The sequence below is a fragment of the Mytilus galloprovincialis genome, chromosome 7 (assembly GCF_965363235.1).
Source record: "Mytilus galloprovincialis chromosome 7, xbMytGall1.hap1.1, whole genome shotgun sequence".
NCBI classification, from domain to species: domain Eukaryota; kingdom Metazoa; phylum Mollusca; class Bivalvia; order Mytilida; family Mytilidae; genus Mytilus; species Mytilus galloprovincialis.
The window spans coordinates 94,541,127-94,557,439 of NC_134844.1; the positions used below are offsets into that span (position 1 = coordinate 94,541,127).

General features: G+C 32.9%; 1 protein-coding gene across 3 annotated transcripts in view; it reads left to right on the plus strand.

Annotated features, from left to right (window-relative positions):
* The first annotated feature begins 2,872 nt into the window (after positions 1–2,872).
* Positions 2,873–16,313, plus strand: part of LOC143084012 (glycine receptor subunit alpha-2-like) — a 55,566-nt gene continuing 42,125 nt past the window's right edge. The window contains exon 1 of one of the 3 annotated variants that reach the window (XM_076260424.1): positions 2,873–2,993. The gene's annotated coding sequence lies outside the window, so the exon portion shown is untranslated. Of the gene's footprint in view, positions 2,994–12,740; positions 12,885–16,313 lie in introns of those variants that run through there. The other 2 variants (XM_076260425.1, XM_076260426.1) reach the window with 2 other exon arrangements.

The window sequence follows — 16,313 nt, forward strand, 5'->3', positions numbered from 1 at the left end:
TCTCTACAGTTGATGTTTTTCATGATGAATTTTGAAAAAAAAATATAATTGACTTCTCGTTTTAATGTTACATCATCTAAGCAGTGCATTTTTTTTACATACCTGCGTATGGAATTTATATTTCAAGTTGTTAGTTAATACTAAAGAGCTTGTTGACATTGCAAAGTCAAAATGGACATTGCTAATCAGTGGTTTGGAGACCATCGGCTGATGTCCCGAAAATAACATACCTTGTCCCTTCGTCATTGTGTCCTTGAAAATGACCTTTGGGTTTCTTACAAGAAGTTAATTAAATTTCGTTGATTTTATTTATACACTGTCATTTCTATATTTTGTTTTGTTTTCACCGGGTCAGAATTTGTTTCTCTATATCCAATTTCCGGAACAAAGTTTTGTACCTTTTTCATTTTTTTTCGTACTTTAGATCTTTTTTATACGGGAAGTTTTGGATCAAAATAGGGAGAAATGATCCGCTGCATTTCCAGGAGGACTGTGTTCTCCTTAGAGACAAAATTTATCCAAATCGTCATCCTTTAGTTACACCATTTACAACACCTCAAATTAGTCGTAAGCCATAACATTTGAGAGAAAGAGCAGAAAATTTAATCGCATGATTGATGAATACAGAATTCAAGTGGAACACCAAATTGGTGAATTGAAAATATACAAAGTATTGAGTACATTATGGAGGCAACCAAAGCCAAAACTAACAGACATTGTGGAAACATGTGCCGCTCTTGTCAAAAGACATATTTATGATAAAACATTGATTAATTAAAAAGCAACTACAATTAAACATGCTTTGTTCTTTTCATTTCCCAAATTCCACCAGGACAGCTAGAAGCTCAACGTCTAAAACGATGAAATGTTTCATAAAGTCCATCAGTTTCGTTATAATAAATTAAAAAAAATCCCTGTTATTTGGACTCTGTAAGAAAGTTGTATCATTGTCAATGAAAGCAATAAAATCAATAATGATTTCATTTTTTTAAGTTTTGAGACGACCCCTCACAATTTACCTGTCGTAGTCGTTCTCAACTGTAGGTGTCGAGAGATGTTGAAAAGGTCTAATATTAAAGGGATCACGAATCGTTATACCTGATAAACTTAGAAAACAAAGATTACATTTAGCACATGAGGGTCATCAAGGTATTGTTAAAACAAAACTAAGGCAGCAACCATTTGATTTTCTGGGGAGGCTATGGTTTTTTTTGGAAAAAAAAGTTTGTTTCAAGTTTTTGGAGAAAAAAATAATTTGTTTTTGATTCTGAGAAAAAAAAATTGTTTGTTTCACCCTCAGCTGCCACTATATGTAATGCTAAAATTGAAAGAAAAAAATTGTTTTCGACTTGTCGCGAAAAAAATAGATTGTTTTTCGCCGCAGGCGAAAAAAATAATTTGTCCAGAAAAAAAAACCATAGCCCCCCCCCCCAGAAAATCAAATGGTTGCTGCCTAAGACTACATGAAAAAGTATGATGGCCAGGAATCGATCAAGATGCTGAAAATCTAGTAAAATCGTGCAGAGCGTGCCAAGTCGTAGGACCCGTGCCGAAACAAGAACCTATAAAAAGAACACAGTTGCCAGACGGACCGTGGCAAGACTTGTGTGCCGATCTTATGGGACCATTTCCAACAGGTGAATATGTGTTTGTCTTGGTGGATTATTACTACAGGTTGCAAGAGGTAGCGATATTTAAGTCAGTTACAACCGATAAAATTATCCGTTCGCTTGATATGATGTTTTCTCATCACGGAATTCCAATATCTTTGAAAACGGACAATGGACCCCAATTCACATCAAAGGAATTTTATAATTATTTGAGCGAAAACGGTGTCAAACATAACAGAAGCACACCATATTGGTCTCAAGTCAATGGTGAAGCTGAACGACAAAACAGAACTTTACTAAAAGCATTTCGAACAGCTAATGCCGAAAATCGAGACTGGAGAAAAGAGATTCTGAAACTATTAGCCTACCGCAGTACTCTGCTTAGTACTACTGGGAAAAGTCCTGCAGAACTCCTATTCAATAGGAAAATTTGTACAAAACTACCCGAGATTAATGCGGAGAATGAAAAAGATGACTCAAATACGCGAAGAAAAGACTTTGAAATGATAGAAAAGGAAAAAAATATATGCCGATTAGAAAAGAAAAACGCGAGAATCAGACATTGACGTTGGAGATATAGTGTTACAAAAACAGACTAAAACCAACAAACTGTCGTCAACATCATTCGAACACGATTATGTTGTCAAGGGAGAAGGATCTCGTCTTACTTTAAAGAACAATGAAGGAACCATTTCCCAAAGAAACAGTTCATTTGTTAAAAAGTTTAACGGACAAATAAACGAAGAAGAAACTTTGGTGAACGAAAACATTGACACTCATATTGGAAGACACATATAAAAATGAACATACAGATCCAGAACTTAACCTTCGTGAGGATTCATCAATACCGTCAAGACCAAAACGTAATCAAAAGTTACCAGAGCGTTTTAAAGATTTTGTGATGAACTAAAACTGTTAATGTTCGCTATAGACTGTATATATAGTATAATCATGTAGAGTTTCTTTAGATTATTTTCACACATTTTAGAGACAATTTCTTTAGATTAAATAAGTTCTTAATTACGCTAAGTGTTTATTTTGGAAATTAATATTTCAATAATATAATTATCAATCCAAGGAAAAGAGGAATGTAATTTACAGTGTTGATATTTATCAGTTCAAGTTTGTTTACGTTTAAATCAGCTGTCGGTACTATAAACTGTATGCATCATCGGATGCAGTAACATGCGTTGTGCCTTTGTCTTTAGATTCCCACGACCTGTATTTCTACTTAAATTATGACCTTTAATGCTTGTTATATAATCATGTGTATTGCTGTAGATGTTAGTTAGTTTATATTAAACCATGTAACCATAAAGTTGTATGTTTATTCCAAGGTGCCTTGAGCGCGTACACTACAGAGACGACGAACAGAAATAAAAGGTTTGTTAAGTTTTCTTTATTTCGAACATGTATTTCTTTCAAAATATCCATTTAATTATTTGAGTAGTTAATCCCATCTTATCGAATCTCTCCGATCATTCGCAGAAGCAAAATTCATCAAAAACTTAAGAAATTTAGTATTTTAATAATAAAGAAACAACATTTTCGAATTAAATAACAAAAAGGTTTCTACACTTACGACTTTTTCAAAGCTATAAATTGTAATTCTTTTACGTCATAACACTTCCGGTATCATACAGTCAGGCAATTACGAAAGACAAAACCACGATGTCTTATTGACTTATACATGTTATATAAATCATAACAGAGGTGGCATCGCTCCTAAGTAGAGAGGTTCCGAACTGTCTGTTCTAATGATAAACTTTCCTATGTAGATTTTTTTCATTTGATTAACTACAATTAACTATAGGACTTCTACATTAAGTGCAGTATTAGATGCATGAACTTTGATTAAATTTCAAAACTGCACAACCTTTAAATCGGGAACATCTCCTGACGTTTATAATTCTAGTTTTTATCTCTATCCATTAAGCTTGAAAAGGCATTAGTAATACTTCCTTACAGGAATGAGGGTTTCAATGGGGTTTTATACAGGATACAAAAATAATGCACACAAAGTGCAGAATAACTAATGGCAAAACATATGTAGCATATATATAGAGAAATTTAAACAAAAAAAATAAAAGAGCTAAAAGAGTAACAGTGAGCTGAAATATGTAGAATAGAATAGAAAAGAATGGGTCATATGCATAAAGAATACAGAAATATCCACGTCCACTTGTATTTGTAGTATTCGTATTTTTATTAATCTAATGAGTTAAGCCTTTTTAACTGATTTTTATAGTTCGTTCTTATGTTGTACTGTTACACCACTGTCCCAAGTTAGGGGAGGGTTGGGATCCCCCTATAACATGTTTAACCTCGCAATAGTTGACTATGCGGTATGGGCTTTGCTCATTGTTGAAGGCCGTACGGTAACCTATAGTTGTTAATCTCAGTGTCATTTTGGTCTCTTGTACCACATCTTCTTTTTTATATATAAGTTAAAATCAAATAACTGCTCTCATATTGCAGTATCATGTCGGTTGCACCGTCTGCATCATCTGTGCGGTAAAAACCTTTTTGATCTATAAATAATACATCGTCAACTACCGTCTGGGTCAGTGATTGAAATTTTCAGTCTTAACTTTTTACTTGTGGGTACTTCATCACGTCTGTCACGCTATCCAAATACTTCTCATGAAAAGACACTTTAAATAAATTGTTTATATAACACACTTTAGTTAATTGACTTTTAGTGTTTTATATAGTAAGAAATATAAGATTCAGTCTTTGCCATATGCATGCAAATGCCTTTTTAAGGCAAGAACTATTATAACAGATTGATAACGGAACGAATTAATCACAGTTAGAAGGATCATTTATGGAATTTGTGTTAAACCAGGCTGAATATTATGCCCCATTTATGGGCACTATGTTTTCGGGTCTGTTCGTCTGTTCGTCCGTCCGTTCGTTCATCCGTCTGTTTGTTCGTCCGTCTGTCCCGCTTCAGATTAAAGTTTTTGTTCCAGGTAGTTTTTGATGAAGTTGAAATCCAATCAACTTGAAACTTAGTACAAATGTTCTTTATGATATAATCTTTTAAATTCTAATGCCAAATTAGAGAATTTACCCCATTTTCACGGTCCACTGAATATAGAAAACGATAGTACGGATGGGACATTCGTGTACTGGGGACACATTCTTGTTATAAATACTTTTTATGCGTTTGGTGATATGTTTTACATAATCTGAGATGGAAGCCAAGTCCACATATTTTTTAGAACAGCGTTCTTAGCGGTCCAATTTCGAAATTTTGTCATATGATTTCCATTTAAAATATACTGTTATAAATGTATGCTGTATGCATTTAAGAATCGATTATTTATTGTAAGGTGTTTTTTCCTTGATGACTGGTATGTTTGAAAAATAATGACCTATGTGAAAACAGACAAGGTCAAATTAGGAGTTTGAGTTTGACCTTGATTGGTCCCATAACTCTCATTTTCACCTTTTACTCCAAGACGTCATTTAGTCTAAGAAATTCCAAAATATCCCTATATATTTCTAACCTCTTGTCGCGGTTTCCTCTCCTCTCTTCCCCACCGTTGACTCCCACTTCTAGCCAATCATTTCTAGCCAGGTTTATCCCGTCGCACTCCTCCTTAATGACATTCGTTTGAAAACAATGTAAACTAATTTTCAACAGTTTAGAATTAAACTTCACAAGAGGTTGACATTCTGTCATTGGCTATGATCTGGACAATGATTATTGAGAGTTCTACGTGTATTTCAAACTACCCTAGTCTAAACGAAAGTCTCTCAACTAGGTTCTTACATTTATTTAGTACACACAAAATGAATGTGGTAAAATTTGGGTAAGGGTTACTAGGATTAGCTGTCGATTTGAACATTTACTGAGCTTGGTAATTTAAGTCTCTATTTTTTTCTTTTCAAATGGTGCGGGTTTTCTTTCTTATTGTGTTTTTACTTACTAGTATCGGATCAATTCCTAATGTCATTATGATTCGACCATTTACTTAAAAAAAGATAAGACTCTGATAGATCTTCCAGAGAACCTGATTCACCAGCCTTTACAGTTGAGTCTTTGTTGTTTTTACTAAGGTTTCGTGTATTTTGTTTGTAATACTTGTACTTTGTTTTGAATATGAAAGTAAAGATATATATATATATAGTATGACGATTGTATAACGCAGTGGTGGATAAAAGGAGGGTCCGGGGATTGGAACCCCTTTGTTTGTTTGACAATCATGCTTTTGTACGTGCAAGCTATTTTGGGCTTCCTTCATATGACCTGTATCTATTTGTAACACTGCCCGGAAGGTTTTTCATAGTGGTGGACAAAAACCACAAACCGTGACAAACGTACTGTTTTACATAAATATAAATATATATATATATATATATGTCGTAATTATATCGATGAATAATTTATCATGGGAATAGTACATATACAAACATACAATCTCACTTGTGCATTGGGAATTGTTTTACCTTCTGAAAAACATGAGTTCACAACCACTTTCTCTGTGGAGTTTGTTTTAGGGGGAAATTATTTCATATTCGGCAAGGGGTATAGAAAAATATTGTTGGCGCGGATTAACTATTGAATTTCATCTGTAACAGTTGGTGTACACAATAGAACAGAAACAATATTGAGTATCACAGCAACAAACATCGTTTTTATTTCTGTTCGTCATCTCAAAGTTACTTTTCAAAATCAATGACCAAATGACGTAGAAGTTTCCAACTGTCAGCCACCGTACGGCCTTCAACAATGAGCAAAACCCATAATGCAAAGTCAGCTACAAAAGGCCTCGAAATGACAAATGTTAAACAATTCATATACGAGACAACCTACAGTCTGAATTATGTACAAAACAAGGAATGCAAAACACATATGACAGACACGAACATTCGGCAATTGAGTTACTGGCGCCATACTTTGGACAGACACATACATGTAGAGAATGTATCCTGGTTGAACTTTGTTTGCGCCAAACCATTAGCCCACCCAAACTTGGGACAGTAGTGTAACAAAAAAACTTAAGAAAACATTATACGAACAAATTGAAAAGGGCTAAACTCATCAGATCGATACAAGAGCTTAATTAAAAAAAAACATCTAATAAAACATAACCCTCACGTAGAAGGGTATGTATACATTCCCCACAACAAAATACACTAAGTATAATAAGAAGATGTGATTTGATTGTCAATAAGACAACTCTTCATTAATGAAACCAAATGACACAACAATTAACAATTATAGGTCACCGTATGCCCTTCAACAATGAGAAAAGTCAATGACGCATAGTCAGCTATAAGAGGCACCGAAATTACAAATGAAAACAATTTAAGCGAGAAAACTAACAGTCTAGGTACTATCTTGGTATGATTTTTTTTAAAAATATTTCCAATGTAATTAGAAAAAGTTATGTTAAGGATGTTCGCTACTCTGTTAAAAAATAACAAGCTTTTTAAAAGACTGTTATGAATTGATAGTATATAAATAATGAAACTAAAAAAGTAGAAAAAAATGGAGGGTCCGTGTGCTCGTTTTAGAGATATAAGCAATTGAAAATTTGGCGGGAATTTATTCTCTCTGGATTTTTTTTTTTATTTAACATTGGCACCTTATTTGTTTCTAACACTATGAAAAAATAACAAGAATTTTATAAAAATTTGAAATATGGCTTTTTAAACTTTATGTAATAAAATTATAACTCATTAGAGAAAACATAAAATTTACAAACGAATAAATTGTTTTTCGGCTTCAAAGAATTTAATATACAAAATTAATTGAAAATCTCAATTATTAAATATCTTATTTTGCAAGCAGAGTATCATGATCGATGATTCAATTTCATGGAACATTGCAGTAAATCTGTTTTGATTATTATCATAGTCGTATGTAATTAAATTTGTGTCCCATAAATATTGGTGTCCGTATATAGCTTCTTTGTTTATTTTTTTTAAACTTTAAATTTTCAATTAATATTTTGAGAAAATAATATTTGAATACAAAACCAAGGGTTCTGAAACATCATCCATCTTTTACGAACTTCCTGATAACGTTGAAGTTTGGTTAAATAAAAACATTCATGTGATACAGAGTTTGTATTAAAAGTATGATTAACTTAGGTGGCTCGTGGGTACAAAAATTTCAGCAAAAAATTGAACCTTTATTTTTTCATTACAAATTTTATTTATTAAACTATTAGTTAATTACTTTATAATATGGTAAAAAATCAACCAAACAAACGGTTTGGCCCCAGATGACTTTTAAGATGTTATATCATTGAAAAAGCTCCAAATTATCTCCCTTTGGTGCAAAAATGCCATTTTTTGGCATTAAATTTGAAATATCTTTTTTAGCTAATCGGTAACCTATATTTTTTTTTATTATTGTTTTCATATAAGCTGTACATAAACTAAATAATTGTAAAATTTAAGCTATTTCTGTAATTAGGTTATTTTTCTATTTCGATAATACCTCTATTTCTCCTATTAGTTCAACAGAAAAAAAGGATCCGGACATTAACAAAAATGTATGCTTCTTCCGGAGGCAGATTGTGAGCTTAAATGAACAGTGACCACATTTTTTTATTTCATTTTTCTTTTAAGTATATGATAAAGTATAGCGAAATCTTATACATGTATTAGAATAAAATTTTGATTTATACCCAGGAGCCCCCTTAATTATTATAGATATATATATGTTCCAAACATTGCAAAAGAATAGAATATTCAAACGACGTAATAAAATAAATGGTTCTACAAATTTTAATTGAAATTTTAATTTTCCCTCGATTCACAGAATCTTGCTCAAACTTAACGAACTTAAAATTAAACTTAACAAGAGTATGTAGTGGGTAAAAGAAGGGTCCGGAGTTTGGACAACTCATGCTTTTGTACGGTCCAACATTTTTGAACCCCCTTTATATTACCTGCATGTGTTGGACCCCCTTTTTTAAAGCATGTATTGATCTGATGAGTTGATCCCTTTTCAATTTGTTCGTAAAATGTTTCAATTAGTCCGTAATTCCACTGTATTTAGTTTGCTAAAATATAACAAAACCTTAAGTTTCAAACTAAACAAGCTGTGTGGATAAATATAAGAAGATGTGGTATGAGTGCCAATGAGACAACTATACATCCAAGTTATGATTTGAATAGTAAACAATTGTAGGTCAAAAGGATGTCTTCAAACGATTAAGTAAAAGAGGTTATCATCTTTATTAACTATATTCTGTGATAAAGTAAAACTATATTACGAGAATTTTCAGTTATTCTCTATTCAAACGTCAACTGAATTGTAATTTGACCGACTTCTTGATTATGTGTATTACTGAAACGAAACATGCATTTTACGTTGATTGTTTTTCAAATAGCATGTCGGAGCATCAGAAGAATAACATTTAAATATAGACGTGGCGCATTAATGAGTATTTTCAATTTAACTTTTATATATAGACTGCAATGATTTATCGAATCTTGCAAATTGCAATTGTATGCCATCATTCCAATAAAGCTAATAGACTTTAAGAACCTGCAATTAAACTACTGAAAATTGTTAATAAAAGCAACAATGTATCAATTTAGTTTTAGTAGCTTTGTTAATTAAAAACAACATTTGTGCATTAATAAAAAGCCCTGATTTCGCGGACACGGTATACGGTTTAGGTCATACGTGTTTTAGTATTACCCGGAAGGTTTGACTGCTCGACACATATAATAGACACGGCTCGACACATATAATAGACACGGCTTGACACATAGAATAGACACGGCTCGACACATATAATAGACACGGCTCGACACATAGAATAGACACGACTCGACACATAGAATAGACACGGCTCGACACATAGAATAGACATGGCTCGACATATAGAATAGACACGTGTGTTTTTGTTGAAGTTTTGTATAAGTATATAACGCTTTATTCTGGTATCACCTAAGTGGAACAAAGGTATACAGAAAAACATATTAATTTACATTACATTGCATTATACAAACAAGAATTTTGAAGAAAACAATTTCCCACAAAGAAACCCGTCATACCTCCATAAAATCTTGTCCATGCAGACACTGTACCGAATAAAACTAAAAAGAAGATATCTTTAAAAATCAAATGAATTCTTTGTTTGAACATACTTTACTGATATGAAAAATCTGAAGCTGGCATCACCGATATGCTGTGTTTTCTAGCGACAACTTATTTGTGAAATATAATAGAAGTGTTTTCTTACAGACAGTCGACATTTTTTAGGGAACCGAACTGTGTCGTCTTCTTGTCTACAACTTCCTTGATTCGATAGAGAGACAATTCAGTCGGGTGCAACTAAGGGAAACAAAACAGAATCTTTTGCAAACGGCATGTCCTATGATAAAGATGATGTCATCTCAATTCATAATCTTACATTTGAAAAAATTACTTCAGAGTCTTGCAAAAAATATTCCGAAGTATTGTTTAGTGCTGGATTTTGTCCTTAAACTATTAGGGAGCTACCATTTGATTTTTATGGGGGGGGGGGGGGGGGGAAATTGTTTTCTTCAAAATTCTTGTTTGTATAATGCAATGTAATGTAAATTAATATGTTTTTCTGTATACCTTTGTTCCACTTAGGTGATACCAGAATAAAGCGTTATATACTTTTACTCTATTCGGTCCTGCCTTTTTTTTTTACTAGTTTATGCTGACTTTTTTTACACAAATTGTCATCCTGCTTTTTTTTTTTACCAAGTTGCTCATCCTGCCTTTTTGTTTACTCAAATTTCTGTCCTGCCTATTTTTTTCAAATTTCATCCTAGCCCCCCCCCCCCCCCCCATAAAAATCAAATGGTAGCTCCCTTAGAATCCAATTAACAATCAAACAGAAAAACACATAATTAAAAAAGTACATTGAACGCGACAATTTGTAAGCTCTTTAAATTTGCATATTTTATTTGAGTTCTACAATGATTATTTTCTGATATCCAAGATGGCATAATATACCGGACCCTTTTTATTTATTATACTGAGAGAAAAAAAGGTTCTGTTCAAAAAGTTGCTTTGCTAAATTTCATGACGTCACAGAACAATTTAAGGCCTTTTGCATTATGCTCTATCGTGTATGTACCGGCTGGTGCTTTGAATTTTATGACGTCATAGCACAATATAATGCATAATATGTCCTGTATGCTATAAAATGGACCGGGTGTCCAATAGAAAAACATAGAACAATAAAAATATGCATACCGAGTATTAGGTTTATATTTGCATGCATTTCAATAACTTTGTCGATATCGTAAACGCTTGTCAGAGCATTTATCGTAAACGCGTGTCAGAACATTTAACTGATGTCGATATCGTAAACGCTTGTCAGATTTTTTTTACTGCTGTCGATTGATATTGTAAACAGTTGTATCGTTATTTTGTGCATTTTTTCTTTGATCTTTTTTTGTGATGATTTTTCATATCATGCTACTCGCTTTAAATAGAAAATTATCGCTAAAAACTAGGAGGCACGTTGCGTTGGCTAATGAAATTGACATGAAGATGACAACGTCGTCGTAGGTAAAATGGCGATAAACAGATTATCATTGGTCATCTCAACTTGATTGCTTTTCTCGCTTTCGCCGTACCGGCTCATGCGAAAACATCTATCTCGTTGAGATGATCAACGATAATCTATAAGTCTGAAATTTTTACTGCTGTCTATACGGTAAATGTTTGTCATAACTTTCAACTGCTGTCAATACCGTGTAGTGTTGCGAGAACTGTAGTATACTGCTGTCGATACGATAAACGCTTGTCGGATCCTTTTACTGTTGTCGATACTATGAACGCTTGTCGACAATTTTAACTGATAACGTGCAATCTTGTCTTAACTTTATACTTCTGTTGATATTGTGAACGCTTGTTGAGACTTTTGAATGTTTTCGATACTATAAACGCTTGGTGGAACTTTTGAATGTTGTCGATATTGTAAACGCTTGTCAAAACTTTTTACTGATATCGATAACGTACAAGTTTGTCTTAACTTTATACTTCTGTTGATATTGTAAACGCTTGTCAAAACTTTTAACTGATATCGATAACGTACAAGTTTGTCTTAACTTTATACTTCTGTTGATATTGTAAACGCTTGTCAAAACTTTTAACTGATATCGATAACGTACAAGTTTGTCTTAACTTTATGCTTCTGTTGATATTGTAAACGCTTGTCAAAACTTTTAACTGATATCGATAACGTACAAGTTTGTCTTAACTTTATACTTCTGTTGATATTGTAAACGCTTGTCAAAACTTTTAACTGATATCGATAACGTACAAGTTTGTCTTAACTTTATGCTTCTGTTGATATTGTAAACGCTTGTCAAAACTTTTAACTGATATCGAAAACGTACAAGTTTGTCTTAACTTTATGCTTCTGTTGATATTGTAAACGCTTGTCAAAACTTTTAACTGATATCGATAACGTACAAGTTTGTCTTCACTTTATACTTCTGTTTATATTGTAAACGCTTGTCAAAACTTTTAACTGATATCGATAACGTACAAGTTTGTCTTAACTTTATACTGCTGTTGATATTGTAAACGCTTGTCAAAACTTTTAACTGACATCGAAAACGTACAAGTTTGTCTTTACTTTATGCTTCTGTTGATATTGTAAACGCTTGTCAAAACTTTTAACTGCTTCCGATGCTATAAACGCTTATAAAATAATAAACTTGAAATGTCGAAAATATATAATCTACTTGCACCAGCTACAAAACAGAATTCTCGTTCATATGAACTTGATATTTTCCTATAATATTTTATATATGAATACTTTCTAGAAATCTAATATGTAGCTTTCATTGAAAAATATATAAAGCTTCACGTAATTTCTATAGGCTGTGTTGAATTTTGTAGCTCATATAATAGATATTGTCATTGATGAAAGCAATATAATAATACTTGTCGTAGTAAAAAATAGCGGTTTATGAAGCGAATAATATATCCACAACTATTGATTAGAAATTGCACGATACTTGGGATAACTTCTGCAAGCTTAGTTAGTACATATCAATACCTAACCCACGTGACGGAGATTTCCGCGGGCTTTATTGGTCCTTGGTTCAATACCAATTATAATGTGTTTACTATAAAGAGCTGTAATATCAGTCATTAGCACGGTACCACCTGTGACAGGGAAACAGTTAGCTAAAGATAACAGGGATACAGTTGTATAAAACGAATAGGATATTTGACTGTGATAGAGTCAGCTTTTCAGTAAAAACAGTAGAACAGGTACACAGTCTATACAAACATTTTATCAAGTAAGATATTTTTTATATTACCTTATAGTGTTTGATTTATAATTTGAAGAAATGCAAGAAACTAAAGTTTAAAAGTTAATGAATAAATGAAACAATATGATATTAAGAGTACTCGTCAAACTCGGGGTTGTCGATTAACAAAAATTATAAATGAGTTAAGCCTTTTTCAACTGATTTTTATAGTTTGTTCTCGTTGTACTGTTACACCCCTGTCCAAGGTTAGGGGAGGGTTGGGCGTACGCTTATATGTCTAGCACCGCAACATTCTGTATGTATGTGCTTGTCACGAGTCATGAGCCTATAATTCAGTGGTTGTGTGTTTGTTGTTGTTTTACATATTTTGTTTTCTTTCATTTTTTGTGCATTTATTAGGCCGTTGGTTTTCTCGTTTGAATATTTTTACATTTGTCAATTGGGGCCTTTGATAGCTATATATGTGGATTGGGCTTTGCTCATAGTTGAAGGCCGTACTGTGACCTATTATTGTTAATTTCGGTGTCATTCGGTTTTTTACAAAGAGTTGTCTCATTGGCAATCATACCCTATCTTTTTTTTTTAAATATACCAAATCAGAATTCTGAAAAATTTGCAGCCATCTTAATTTTAGGGGACGACCATTTGATATTCTGGGGGCCAGGAGGATTTTAAAAATAAATAACTCAGCCTTGATAATAACAAAAATAAATGGTTTGTTCTGTGGTACTGAGTTTGAAAATAAATTACTTGACTTGCAATGTATGAAAATAAAGAATCCCAAAAAAATCGGGAAATACATCTCAATTTTTTTGATAATAAAAGTATAAATAATATTATTGTTCTACAGCTTCTTGGGCCTTCAGTGACTCCAAAACCCTTCAAAAAAATTTTCATCGCTCCGCTCTGCGAAATATAATTTCCAAGACTTTTATAAGAGGATAGTTACAACCAAACTTTAATGGCAGTGGCTATTCGTCCGGCTAGCCGGACAAATAGTCAAAAATGTCTATTCATCCGGCAAGCCGGACAAATAGCATTTTTACGGTTTTTCGCTATTTGTCCGGCCAAATATATAATGATCATGATATAACATCGTGTTTTGAAGGTTTTGAATGAAGCACGGGTTGTTTTAAAATATATTGTCTAACCTCGTTTTATGAAAAAAAACTCATTCTTATAAAAAAACACCAAAAACACCGAAAAACTCTACATTTAATTCAGATTTTATTTTTATTCTTATATTCTAAAGGAACTTGGGTATTGGGGGGGGGGGGGGGGGGGAGGCAAATATGATTCTCTCTTTTTTGTTCTGCCTTTGAATTTCCTGTAAGGTAAATAGTCGGGCCTATGATTTCAAAAGATCCTGAATTTATAGTTTCTGTGAAGTTTGGTTAAAGTATTGTCCTCATATGATTATGCACGATTCTTCATTTAAATTGTTCGGCGATTTTGAATTCATATGAAATTTGAGAAGGGCAGGCACGCGTAACCTGTACCCAAAAGTAGGACTATGTATGAATGCAATACATGTATATGCAGTTGGAATATAAAAGATTCATTTCTGTAGAGGATAATGATTAATTCTGATTAAATGATACATAATGACTTGACTATACATGTATTATTTATAATAAACAAATCTTTTAAATATTGTATGATTTTCAATATCATAAATATAGTTGTGAAAATGAATATCAGTCCCTTGCTATAATGAAAATGAAAGATCTTGCTTCAATAGTGCAGAAAATGAATAATCTGTCCTCTTAGTTTACAAAAATAAATACCGATCAAAAACAAATCTTCCTGCCCCCCTCCGTCCCCAACCCCAGAAAATCTTGAATAGTCGTCCCCTTACAAGTTCTCGACAATGACGGTATACCTAAACACTTGATTGAGTAGACATTACTAATCATCAAACTAGAAGTCATTCGCATTTAGTTCAAAACGTGTTCGTGTCAACAATCTTAACCTTACAAATTCCCGCCAATAACATAAGGGTGTTGATTGAGTAAACAATTGAAGTCCCACGAATAGAGTTAAAACCTGTTCCGGTCAGTTTACTTTCATTTCAACTATAAATAATTAGAATGTATGTTCGCATGAAATGTATGACAGTGGTATGAAAACAAGTTGTGATTTGTATACGTTTACATACTAAAATTCAAACTCCGAAACAGCCCGGACATTGCTTCGTTTCGGATTTAGACGGAAGTAGAGCTGTATTTAATTATGTTTTATATTATACAAAATAAATCTTAAATATGATGATAGATTAAAAGACATTGAATTTGAAATCAAAAACATTGATTTATTAAGTTGCATTCGAAGAGGATAGTATAATTGTATATATAAATGTATGCAGAAGAACTCTTGATGACTGCAATCATTATACGAACCTAAAAAGTCACATACATACGTTATTTGTTAAAACAAACGTCAACCCTAAGTTGAACAGTAGCATTATGAAAGCGAGACAAAAAAAAAAACAACCATAGACTCTAACCCTATATATATTGACGAACTTTTAAAACACAATACACATTATGATGATTTTTTTTTACCAAATCAGGATTGATCATATATAGCATCTATTCATGCTTACCACATTTATTTCTGCCTAAAGACATTCAATGCTGATTTGCCTGATGTTACCTATCATACCGGGTTATGTTAGGTCGCACGAATTTCTTAAAGCGATATTTGAAACCCATAAATGATAGATGATTATGTAAGGTCATTTGCAAGATATGTTACTAGCCCCTCTGTGATAGCTGCTAAGGGAGCTACCATTTGATTTTTAGGGGGGGGGGCTAGGATGAAAAATTTTGTTCTGCATTCTTTTTTTAGTTGTAATCTCTGTCCTGCCTTTTTATTTTTCACTCTATTCGTTCCTGCCATTTTTTTTATTAGTTTATCCTGACTTTTTTTAACCTAAATTGTCATCCTGCCTTTTTTTTTGCAAAGTGTCTCATCCTGCCTTTTTTTTTTACTCAAAACTCCTGTCCTGCCTATTTTTTTCAAATTTCATCCTAGCCCCCCCCCCCCCCCCCCATAAAAATCAAATGGTAGCTCCCTAATCAAGTCATTGAGTGCAGACAAATTCACCACATAATTGTTTCAAATTTACTGAATTCCAAAGAATCGACTGGAGAAAAAACTATTTTGATCCCTAAAGTTTAACCCGCATAATCGGTAAAACACACTGTAATGGGTGGGACAAAGGTCAAATCAGAAGGTAGACACTGAGAACTGAAAACATGCCCAACAGAACTGGTTGACTTTTTCTGTCAATCGTTCAGTGAGTCATTACCTTCGATTGTGACAAATTCGTTGAGAGAGGAAAATCAAGAGATTTGAATATTAAAGATGACGCAATCAATTCAACTTTCGAACAGCAAACCATTTTTTTAAGATCATGCAGTTAGGGAGCTACCATTTGATTTTTATGGGGGG